The sequence below is a fragment of the Bos mutus genome, chromosome X (assembly GCF_027580195.1).
Source record: "Bos mutus isolate GX-2022 chromosome X, NWIPB_WYAK_1.1, whole genome shotgun sequence".
Classification (NCBI taxonomy): Eukaryota; Metazoa; Chordata; class Mammalia; order Artiodactyla; family Bovidae; genus Bos; species Bos mutus.
This window is the reverse complement of record NC_091646.1, coordinates 75,674,753-75,685,953: the sequence shown is the minus strand read 5'-3', so window position 1 is coordinate 75,685,953 and position 11,201 is coordinate 75,674,753.

The window sequence follows — 11,201 nt, the reverse complement described above, 5'->3', positions numbered from 1 at the left end:
CAACCTGTAGGAACAAAACACAGACCTTCAGTATTATTAACATTATTCAGCAAACATTGCCTATTAGGTGTCAGGAACAATTTTTTTTTAAATGCCAGAACAGAGACTCAAGCCAGGTTTTAATGATCACTGTCTAGTGTCAGAGCCCAGAGGCTCCAAGGTTTGCCAGCCTTGGAATACACAAGTGGAAAGCCTGGGATCGTGGACACGGAGAGGCCTGCTCTCTTTGCCAGCAGGGATACAAGCAAGTACAGAGCTAAGGACACACAGAAAACTGGAATCAGTCACCTTTACTCTCCCCAGCTGGGGTCTACACACTCCTGGCTCCTTCAGGAGCCTCATAAATACAGGGAAAGAAAAAAGATCACAAATAACCACACAGACAGATTGTAGAGCCCTGACATACTCTGTCTCCAGGACACCTGCTTCCTGGGAGACATGTCTGGTTGATGTGCGTGGGGGTGATGGCACAAACTTTTCTTATAACCAGACCTGGCAGTTTCCTACACAAGGTTCCAGTAAGCTTACATAAGCTGAGTACCCAGTCCCCAAAGTAGAAAGCTACTTTTGGGTTCTAGTCATTGAAACCATGGAAGGAGGCCAATCAGTCCAATCTCTTGGTGGGGCAGTCAGGCACATCTACCTGTATCTCAAACTGGTAGGTTCTGGCTAACCTAGTGGATACAGTGGGGAGACTAAGAGCCGCAGAGCCTTTTATGATGCCCTAAACTGGGTAGGACTTATGAAGAAAGTGGCCTTCCTAGTTCTCGGGAACTCAGCTAGGATTCCCAGAAGACCTACTTCATTTGACATTCACTTGAAAGATTTTCAGAGCCCTAGATGGTGCCTAAAAGGGAAGGAACAATTTTTAATGATAAAATAATATATTCCAACTCTTAATGACTTTGCAACATAGTGAGAAAATAAACATGACAACATTTTTTTAATAAATAAATAAAAGGCATGGGAGGGAAAAGGGAGAGGAAACTGTTATAGATAAAGAAAGGCTCAAGGACATACCAACCAAACAATGTGTGGACACTGCTGGATCCTGTTTCAATATATCAACTGTAAAAGTAATTTTTAGAAACAACTGGGGAAATTCTCATACATACACACAACATATTGGATGATATTAAGTAATATTTCAGCTTTGACCCTTTTCTTTTTCTGATGCTTCACTTAAAAAAAAAAAAAAACTGTTTCTTTAAAACTTCTGAATTTGGAAATACACCCAGATTGGAATATGCTTCTCTTTTCTTCTATAAACTGATGCCTGGGGTCTTATTTTCTAAACCCCAACTGGTTTCTGCAACGTGCTACAGAAAATGGAAGAACGTGAAGGCATAAGAGTCACTGTATGTTAGAATTTGTATCTACAAATTTGATTCAAACATTTATTAAGCTACTCCTACAATGTAATTTTTTTCCCCCAAATTTCACCATTTCTAGCTTTAGGTAAAAAAAAAAATAAAATAAAATAAACTAAAACCCACAGAATCTTTTAAACAGTATACCTGGAATCTGTCACATTATCTTTTAAATTTTAGCTGACCTCTCAAAATATAGTCATTAAAGGACCATTTTGATTTCTCCAAATTACTTTGAAATCTACTTGCACTGTCTTACCTCTTTGTGAATATTAAATTTCAAGCAAAACTATTCATGTACCAGAAACAGGCTCCCATAGGTATAGTACATCAAAAACTTCATTATTTACAAAGGAATAATTTAATCATCTTAATCATACGCAAACTAGCTTAAAGTGACTTATTCAGTATTACACAATAAATGTTGTACTCATCTGGTTTTACACAATGTACTAGAAGAAATATTGGTCTGTAGCATGAGGCAACAAAAGAGGCCTCTTTTCTAGCCTCAATTTGGTCACCTATAAGCAACATGAATGAAAAAAGCACTTTAACTTTCAAGATCTTCAGTCACTCACCTTTTCAGTCATCTGAACACCCAATAAGAGCCAGACATTGTTTTAAGCACTAAAATGAATATGGCCAGTTTTTTCCATGAAAGAACTGAACACCAACTAAACAAATAATTTTAAAACAACCTGGCTGATGTTAGGGGCGTCTGGGGGTGAAAGGATACATATATATGTATGGCTGAGTCCCTTTGCTGTTCACCTGAAACTATCACAGCATCATTAATTGGTTATACTCCAATACAAAATAAAAAGTTAAAAATAAATAAATAAATTGGACATCTGAATTTGGGGGGAAAAACCAATAAAATAATGTGGCTGGGTAATGAGAGATGCCCACAATATTCTGGAAGTACAGAGAAGCAACACCGGGGGTAGGGAAGGTAGGGGTATAAGACTTCCTATTCAAAGTGAGAATGAATAAGCTGAAGTTCACCAGGTAAAAGGGATGGTAGTAAAGGATCTCCCTTCCCTTATCAGGCAAAAACGAAAGAAATGAAACAAAATAAAACTCTTCAGGGAGCGTGAGGAAAATGGAAAGTGGTTTGGTGTTACCAGTGATACTGCAATGGGAGCAAATAAAGCTAGAGAGACAGGCAGGGGCCATATTATGAAACTTGGAAGTGATCTATGGGCAGTAGGGTACCACAGAAGGAAATAAATAAGCAAAATTTACATTTTAGGACGATTATTTGGTAAGAATAAAGACAAATGGCATGGGGATTTGAGTTCAGTTCAGTTTCAGTTCAGTCACTCAGTCGTGTCCGACTCTGAGAACCCATGAACTGCAGCACACCAGGCCTCCCTGTCCATCACCAACTCCTGGAGTTTACCCAAACTCATGTCCATTGAGTCAGTAATGCCATCCAACCACTTCATCCTCTGTTGTCCCCTTCTCGTCCTGCCCTCAATCTTTCCCAGCATCAGGGTCTTTTCAAATGAGTCAACTCTTCACATCAGGTGGCCAAAGTACTGGAGTTTCAGCTTCAACATCAGTCCTTCCAATGAACACCCAGGACGGATCTCCTTTAGGATGGACCTGTTGGATCTCCTTGCAGTCTGAGGGACTCTCAAGAATGGCATTGAAACATGTAAAATATCATGTATGAAACGAGATGCCAGTCCAGGTTCAATGCATGATGCTGGATGCTTGGGGCTAGTGCACTGGGACGACCCGGGGGATGGTGTGGGGAGGGAGGAGGGAGGAGGGTTCAGGTTGGGGAGCACATGTATACCTGTGATGGATTCATTTTGATGTTTGGCAAAACTAATACAATTATGTAAAGTTTAAAAATAAAATAAAATTTAAAAAAAATTAAAATAAAAATTAAAAAAAAAAAAAGAGTCTTCTCCAGCACCACAGTTCAAAAGCATCAATTCTTCGGCACTCAGCTTTCTTTATAGTCCAACTCTCACATCCATACATGACTACTGGAAAAACCATAGCCTTGACTAAACGGACCTTTGTTCATAAACTAATGTCTCTGCTTTTTAATATGCCATCTAGGTTGGTCATAACTTTCCTTCCAAGGAGTAAGCGTCTTTTAATTTCATGGCTACAATCATCATCTGCAGTCATTTTGGAGCCCAAAAAATAAAGTCAGCTACTGTTTCCACTGTTTCCCCATCTATTTGCCATGAAGTGATGGGAACAAATGCCATGATCTTAGTTTTCTGAATGTTGATTTTTAAGCCAACTTTTTCACTCTCCTCTTTCACTTTCATCAAGAGGCTCTTTAGTTCTTCTTCACTTTCTGCTATAAGGGTGGTGTCATCTGCATATCTGAGGTTATTGATATTTCTCCCAACAATCTTGATTCCAGCTTGTGCTTCCTCCAGCCCAGCATTTCTCATGATGTACTCTGCATATAAGTTAATAAGCAGGGTGACAATATGCAGCTTTGACGTACTCATTTTCCTATTTGGAACCAGTCTGTTGTTCCATGTCCAGTTCTAACTCTTGCTTCCTGACCTGCATACAGATTTCTCAAGAGGCAGATCAGGTGGTCTGGTATTCCTATCTATTTCAGAATTTTCCATAGTTTATTGTGATCCACACAGTCAAAGGCTTTGGTATAGTCAATAAAGCAGAAATAGATGTTTTTCTGGAACTCTCTAGCTTTTTCCATGATCCAGTAGATGTTGGCAATTTGATCTCTGGTTCCTCTGCCTTTTCTAAAACCAGCTTGAACATCTGGAAGTTCACAGTTCACATATTGCTGAAGCCTGGCTTGGAGAATTTTGAGCATTACTTTGCTAGCGTGTGAGATGAGTGCAATTGTGCAGTAGGTTGAGCATTCTTTGGCATTGCCTTTCTTAGGGATTGAATGAAAACTGACCTTTTTCAGTCCTGTGGCTACTGCTGAGTGTTCCAAATTTGCTGACATATTGAGTGCAGCACTTTCACAGCATCATCTTTCAGGATTTGAAATAGCTCAACTGGAATTCCATCACCTCCACTAGCTTTGTTCATAGTGATGCTTCCTAAGGCCCACTTGACTTCACATTCCAGGATGTCTGGCTCTAGGTCAGTGATCACACCATCGTGATTATCTTGGTCGTGAAGATCTTTTTTGTACAGTTCTTCTGTGTATTCTTGCCACCTCTTCTTAATATCTTCTGCTTCTGTTAGGTCCATACCATTTCTATCCTTTATTGAGCCTATCTTTGCATGAAATGTTCCCTTGGTATCTCTAATTTTCTTGAAGAGATCTCTAGTCTTTCCCATTCTATTTTTTTCCTTTATTTCTTTGCATTGATCGATGAGGAAGTCTTTCTTATCTCTCCTTGCTATTCTTTGGAACTCTGCATTCAAATGGGTATATATCTTTCCTTTTCTCCTTTGCTTTTTGCTTCTGTTCTTTTCACAGCTATTTGTAAGGCCTCCTGAGACAGCCATTTTGCTTTTTTGCATTTCTTTTTCTTGGGGATGGTCTTGATCCCCGTCTCCTGTACAATGTCACGAACCTCCGTCCATAGTTCATCTGGCACTCTGCCTATCAGACCTAGTCCCTTAAATATATTTCTCACTTCCACTGTATAAGGGATTGGAGAGACGGTTTCAGTCATCCAGAAAGGGCTGGAACTAGATCAGTGGTTAGCAGGGAAGAGGAAGATAGGATGAATTTGAGAAATTGAGGAAGTAGAATCAGCAGATTTAGTAATTCAGTGGCTGGAGGAGGTAAGGCAGAAGGATGAGTCAAACATGATACCTAGCTCTCTAGTCTGCTTTTTCAATCTTTTTGACTACAATCCACATTAGAACATTATCCAGCACAGCCCAGTACACATATATATGAATATTTGTATACACATACCAATGAAATTAAAGTTTCACAAAATAACACTTACACTTATTTTGTGTTAAATCCCTAATATTTTCTATTAACCCACCCACAGGTTTGAAAAAACACTGCTCTGGTTTATGTGATTGGATATTGGTGGTACAGGTAGCGCTAGTCATAAAGAAAATGCCTGCAATGCAGGAGACATAAGAGACACGGGTTTGATCCCTGGGCGGGGAAGATCCCTGGAGAAGGCAATGGCAAACCACTCCAGTATTCTTGCCTGGAGAATCCCATGGACAAAGGATGCTGGTAGGCTACAGCCTGCGGAATCACAAAGAGTTGGACATGACTGAAGTGATTTTGCATAGCACAGCACGCTGTCACGCACCAAAAAAAAAAAAAAAAAAAAGAAGAAAATACAAGAGGCAAAACACGTTTAAAGTGGGAAGGGATGTTCAAACAATTCCATTTCTAGGATTTTACACGTGACGCATATATATAAAGGTACAGTGCTCCAGTTTGGTCTCTACCAAGATACTGAACTAGCATAGTTGTTGGCTCCCAACTGCCCAAGATCAATCTCAAATGGATCAAATAAGAAAAACACTAAGAAAAGGGGAAATGATGCAAAACCCTTGTGGTGGGTGTGAAAGATAAAACAGAAAAGGAAACTCAGATTTCTGCTCTCGCTTCTCCCCCTCCCAAATCTTGAGACAACAATGCTTCCCCTACACCTGCTGGGACTCAGACTGCTGGTCTAGATTTCCTTGGGAGCAAATTCAGGCAAAAACCCTGTGCTGGTGAAGAGCTAAGAAAAATGGGTGGTGATTAACTTTGATAGTGATTTAGATCAGATCAGATCAGATCAGTCGCTCAGTTGTGTCCGACTCTTTGCCACCCCATGAATTGCAGCACGCCAGGCCTCCCTGTCCATCACCAACTCCCAGAGTTCACTCAGACTCACGTCCATCAAGTCAGTGATGCCATCCAGCCATCTCATCCTCTGTTGTCCCCTTTTCCTCCTGCCCCCAATCCCTCCCAGCATCAGAGTCTTTTCCAATGAGTCAACTCTTCGCATGAGGTGGCCAAAGTACTAGAGTTTCAGCTTTAGCATCAGTCCTTCCAAAGAACACCCAGGACTGATTTCCTTTAGAATGGACTGGTTGGACCTCCTTGCAGTCCAAGGGACTCTCAAGACTCTTCTCCAACACCACAGTTAAAAAGCATCAATTCTTCAGCACTTAGCTTTCTTCACAGTCCAACTCTCACATCCATACATGACCACAGGAAAAACCATAGCCTTGACTAGATGGACCTTTGTTGGCAAAGTAATATCTCTGCTTTTCAATATGCTATCTAGGTTGGTCATAACTTTTCTTCCAAGGAGTAAGCGTCTTTTAATTTCATGGCTGCAGTCACCATCTGCAGTGATTTTGGAGCCCAAAAAAATAAAGTCTGACACTGTTTCCACTGTTTCCCCATCTATTTCCCATGAAATGATGGGACCAGATGCCATGATCTTCGTTTTCATGTACTAGTACTAGATCGTAAAGAAAGTCTCTATTTTTAATAATCGATAACCTAAAATATTTAGGATTAAATGTTAAAAAACCATCTATGGAATACATCAAAAATGGAGTTTAAATAGCCACAATAAAAACTCTCAAATTAATGCATTAAATGTCCATCCTAAGAAATTAGACAATAAAAAGTACAATAAACTGACTTTCTGTAGAAGGAAAATAGATAAAAATAATATGAGACTACTGATTTAGAAATCAAATATACAGTAGAAAATATCAGCAAAGCCCCAAATAGGTTTTTTTTTTTTTTTTTTCTGTGGGGGGCGGGGATCTAAAAATTAGGTAACTTTCTGTCAAGAATGATGAAGACAAAAGAACAAAAACACAAACAGTGGAAAGGGGTGGGAATGTGGTCATGGAGCAGGATAATAGGATATTGATCTAGTCAGCAACATGCAAGAGTGGTTGAAGTTGTTCTGCTTTAGACCTTAAGCAGGATAAAAAGCACTCTCTAGTCTTCAGCTTGTCTCTTGGCACCAGTCCACCTTCCACAGTGGGAATGAGAAGATCTAGAGTGCCACCAACAGGTGTTTTTGCTTTTTAAAAAAAGAGCCCAGGAGTTGGCCTATCTCTACCAAGGCCTCAAACTCAATGAGCAAGGGGAAATCTTCAAGCTTCAGTATGGTTACTCTCACTGTACCAGAAACTCCTTAAAATTTTTAGGTAAAAGTTTGTGTGTATTTTCCTGGGGAATTGATTTGGGCTTCAAGATTCTGGACAAATTATCTTTGTGTAAGACACAGATAGCAAGTTCAAAAGTCTGCAAGCATATTTATCTCAGAATTAAGTAGGAAACAAACCACTGTTCGGATAAAGATAAAAAATAAAACAGTTAATACTTCTTAAAGGAATTCAGCTATTTTTTTGGCATGGGAAATGATTTATGATATATTATAAACATACAGTATTTAACATACAGAAATTTCAACTATATTAATTATAATATAACTAGTACTATATCACTAGTGTAGTTAAGACTTGTTGCAAATGCAGAAAGAAAATCTATTCTTAACTTCAAAAATACTGAGCTGCTGTTTTAGGCTTGGGCTGTATTATGGACTGAATGTGTTGTCTCAAAATTCATGCCTTGAAGCTCTAATGGTATTTGGAGGTGGGGACTTTGGAGGTAATTAGGTTTGTTTGATGGTTTAGTCACTAAGTCCTGTCCAACTCTTGTGACCCCATGGACTGTAGCCTGCCAGGCTCCTCTGTCCATGGGACTTTCCAGGCAAGAATACTAGAGTGGATTGCCATGTCTTTCTTCAGGGGATATTCCCGGCCCAGGAATCGAACCCAGGTCTCCTGCATTGCAGGCGGATTCTTTACGGACTGAGCTATGAGGGAAGCCCAATTAGGTTTAGAGGAGGTCATGAAGGAGGAGCCCTCAGGATGGGATTAACGCCCTTATAAGAAGAGATGCAGGCAGGCACTGAGGAAAAGAAGGGCATGTGAGTATACAGGAAGATGGCAGCTAACTACAAGCAGGAAGAGGGCTTTCACCAGTGAGAAATACAGAACTCTTGGCATGCTGCAAGCCCATTCAAATCCTTGCACTAAGAAACTTGACCAAACTCTAGCAAGGCTTCTAGTAGCACAAGGCTATGTCCTATTAAAATGCCTGCCCAAGAAAAGCTCAACCCTGCATGAACATTTACTATTTGTTCTAGCCAATATCTGATGACAGGCCCCTGACCTCCCTTTCTTAGAACATTTACTGAAACAGGCTTACAACTGTGACTGTATTCCTTACTAGAAGTGTCTTTCTCAAGGACCTGAGAGCCACTGCTATGAAATGTAATTATTAGGAAGGACAGGGCCTCTGTTTACCAGTCTCTGTGGGAAGATAAGATCTTAACTTCTAAACTGCCAGCTAACAAACATGGCTGGCCTATTCTCATTTACAAGGACCAACTTTGTAATTTTTCACTTTTCTGACTCTACTGAGGCCCTGCTCTTCCCCCATTCCTCATTCTCTCTTAAATGGCCTAAATCACCTCTGCACAAATTGGAATGGAACTCAGCTGTTTCCCCTGTCAGGAGTCACTGAACAAGATCTGTTTTCATTGCTTTAACTAATGTCCAGCAGTATTTATCTCTGACACCAGACACTGCATCTGCTGGCACTTTGATCTTGTACCTCCCAGCCTCCAAAACTGTGCAAAATAAATCTCTGTTGTTTAAGCCACCCAGTCTATGGTATCTTGTTATAATGGCCTGAGTAGACTAAGGCTGGCTGCCATAAGAAAATAATACAGTCTGGTTAAGTTAAACAGAAATTTATTTTTCACAATTTGGGAGGCTGGGAAGTACAAAATCAAGGTGCCATTGGGGTTGGTTTCTGGAGAGACCTCTCTTTTTGTCTTTTGGATGGTTGCCTTTTTGAATTATCCTTACATGGTCTTTCCTGGGTGAGTGCAGGGTAAGCTTTCTGATGTCTCTTCTTATAAGAGTACTAATCCTGTCAGACCAGGGTCCCACCTTTATGACCTCATTTAACTTTAACTATTTCCTTAGAGGCCCCATCTTCAAAGAAAATCAACCATACTGGGAGTTATAGGGGACTGGAATGCAAAAGTAGGAAGTCAAGAAACACCTGGAGTAACAGGCAAATTTGGACTTGGAATACGGAATGAAGCAGGGCAAAGACTAATAGAGTTTTGCCAAGAAAATGCACTGGTCATAGCAAAACCCTCTTCCAACAACACAAGAGAAGACTCTACACATGGACATCACCAGATGGTCAACACTGAAATCAGATTGATTATATTCTTTGCAGCCAAAGATGGAGAAGCTCTATACAGTCAGCAAAAACAAGACCAGGAGCTGATTGTGGCTCAGATGATGAACTCCTTATTACCAAATTCAGACTTAAATCGAAGAAAGTAGGGAAAAACACTAGACCATTCAGGTATGACCTAAATCAAATCCCTTTTGATTATACAGTGGAGGTGAGAAATAGATTTAAGGGCCTAGATCTGATAGATAGAGTGCCTGATGAACTATGGAATGAGGTTCGTGACATTGTACAGGAGACAGGGATCAAGACCACCCCCATGGAAAAGAAAAGCAAAAAAGCAAAATGGCTGTCTGGGGAGACCTTACAAATAGCTGTGAAAAGAATAGAAGCAAAAAGCAAAGGAGAAAAGGAAAGATATAAGCATCTGAATGCAGAGTTCCAAAGAATAGCAAGAAGAGATAAGAAAGCCTTCCTCAGCGATCAATGCAAAGAAATAGAGGAAAACAACAGAATGGGAAAGACTAGAGATTTCTTCAAGAAAATTAGAGATACCAAGGGAACATTTCATGCAAAGATGGGCTCGATAAAAGACAGAAATGGTATGGACCTAACAGAAGCAGAAGATATTAAGAAGAGATGGCAAGAATACACAGAAGAACTGTACAAAAAAGATCTTCACGACCCAGATAATCACGATGGTGTGATCACTGACCTAGAGCCAGACATCCTGGAATGTGAAGTCAAGTGGGCCTTAGGAAGCATCACTACAAACAAAGCTAGTGGAGGTGATGGAATTCCAGTTGTGCTATTTCAAATCCTGAAAGAAGATGCTGTGAAAGTGCTGCACTCAATATGCCAGCAAATTTGGAAAACTCAGCAGTGGCCACAGGACTGGAAAAGGTCAGTTTTCATTCCAATCCCAAAGAAAGGCAATGCCAAAGAATGCTCAAACTATTACACAATTGCACTCATCTCACATGCTAGCAAAGTAATGCTCAAAATTCTCCAAGCCAGGCTTCAACAATACATGAACCGTGAACTTCCTGATGTTCAAGCTGGTTTTAGAAAAGGCAGAGGAACCAGAGATCAAATTGCCAACATCTGCTGGATCATGGAAAAAGCCAGAGAGTTCCAGAAAAACATCTATTTCTTCTTTATTGACTATGCCAAAGCCTTTGACTGTGTGGATCACAATAAACTGTGGGAAATTCTGAAAGAGATTGGGAATACCAGACCACCTGATCTGCCTCTTGAGAAATCTGTATGCAGGTCAGGAAGCAAGAGTTAGAACTGGACATGGAACAACAGACTGGTTCCAAATAGGAAAAGGAGTACGTCAAGGCTGTATATTGTCACCCTGCTTATTTAACTTATATGCAGAATACATCATGAGAAACGCTGGACTGGAAGAAACACAAGCTGGAATCAAGATTGCCAGGAGAAATACCAATAACATCAGATATGCAGATGACACCACCCTTATGGTAGAAAACGAAGAGGAACTAAAAGCCTCTTGATGAAAGTGAAAGTGGAGAGTGAAAAAGTTGGCTTAAAGCTCAACATTCAGAAAACGAAGATCATGGCATCTGTTCCCATCACTTCATGGGAAATAAATGGGGAAACAGTGTCAGATTTTATTTTTTGTGCTCCAAAAT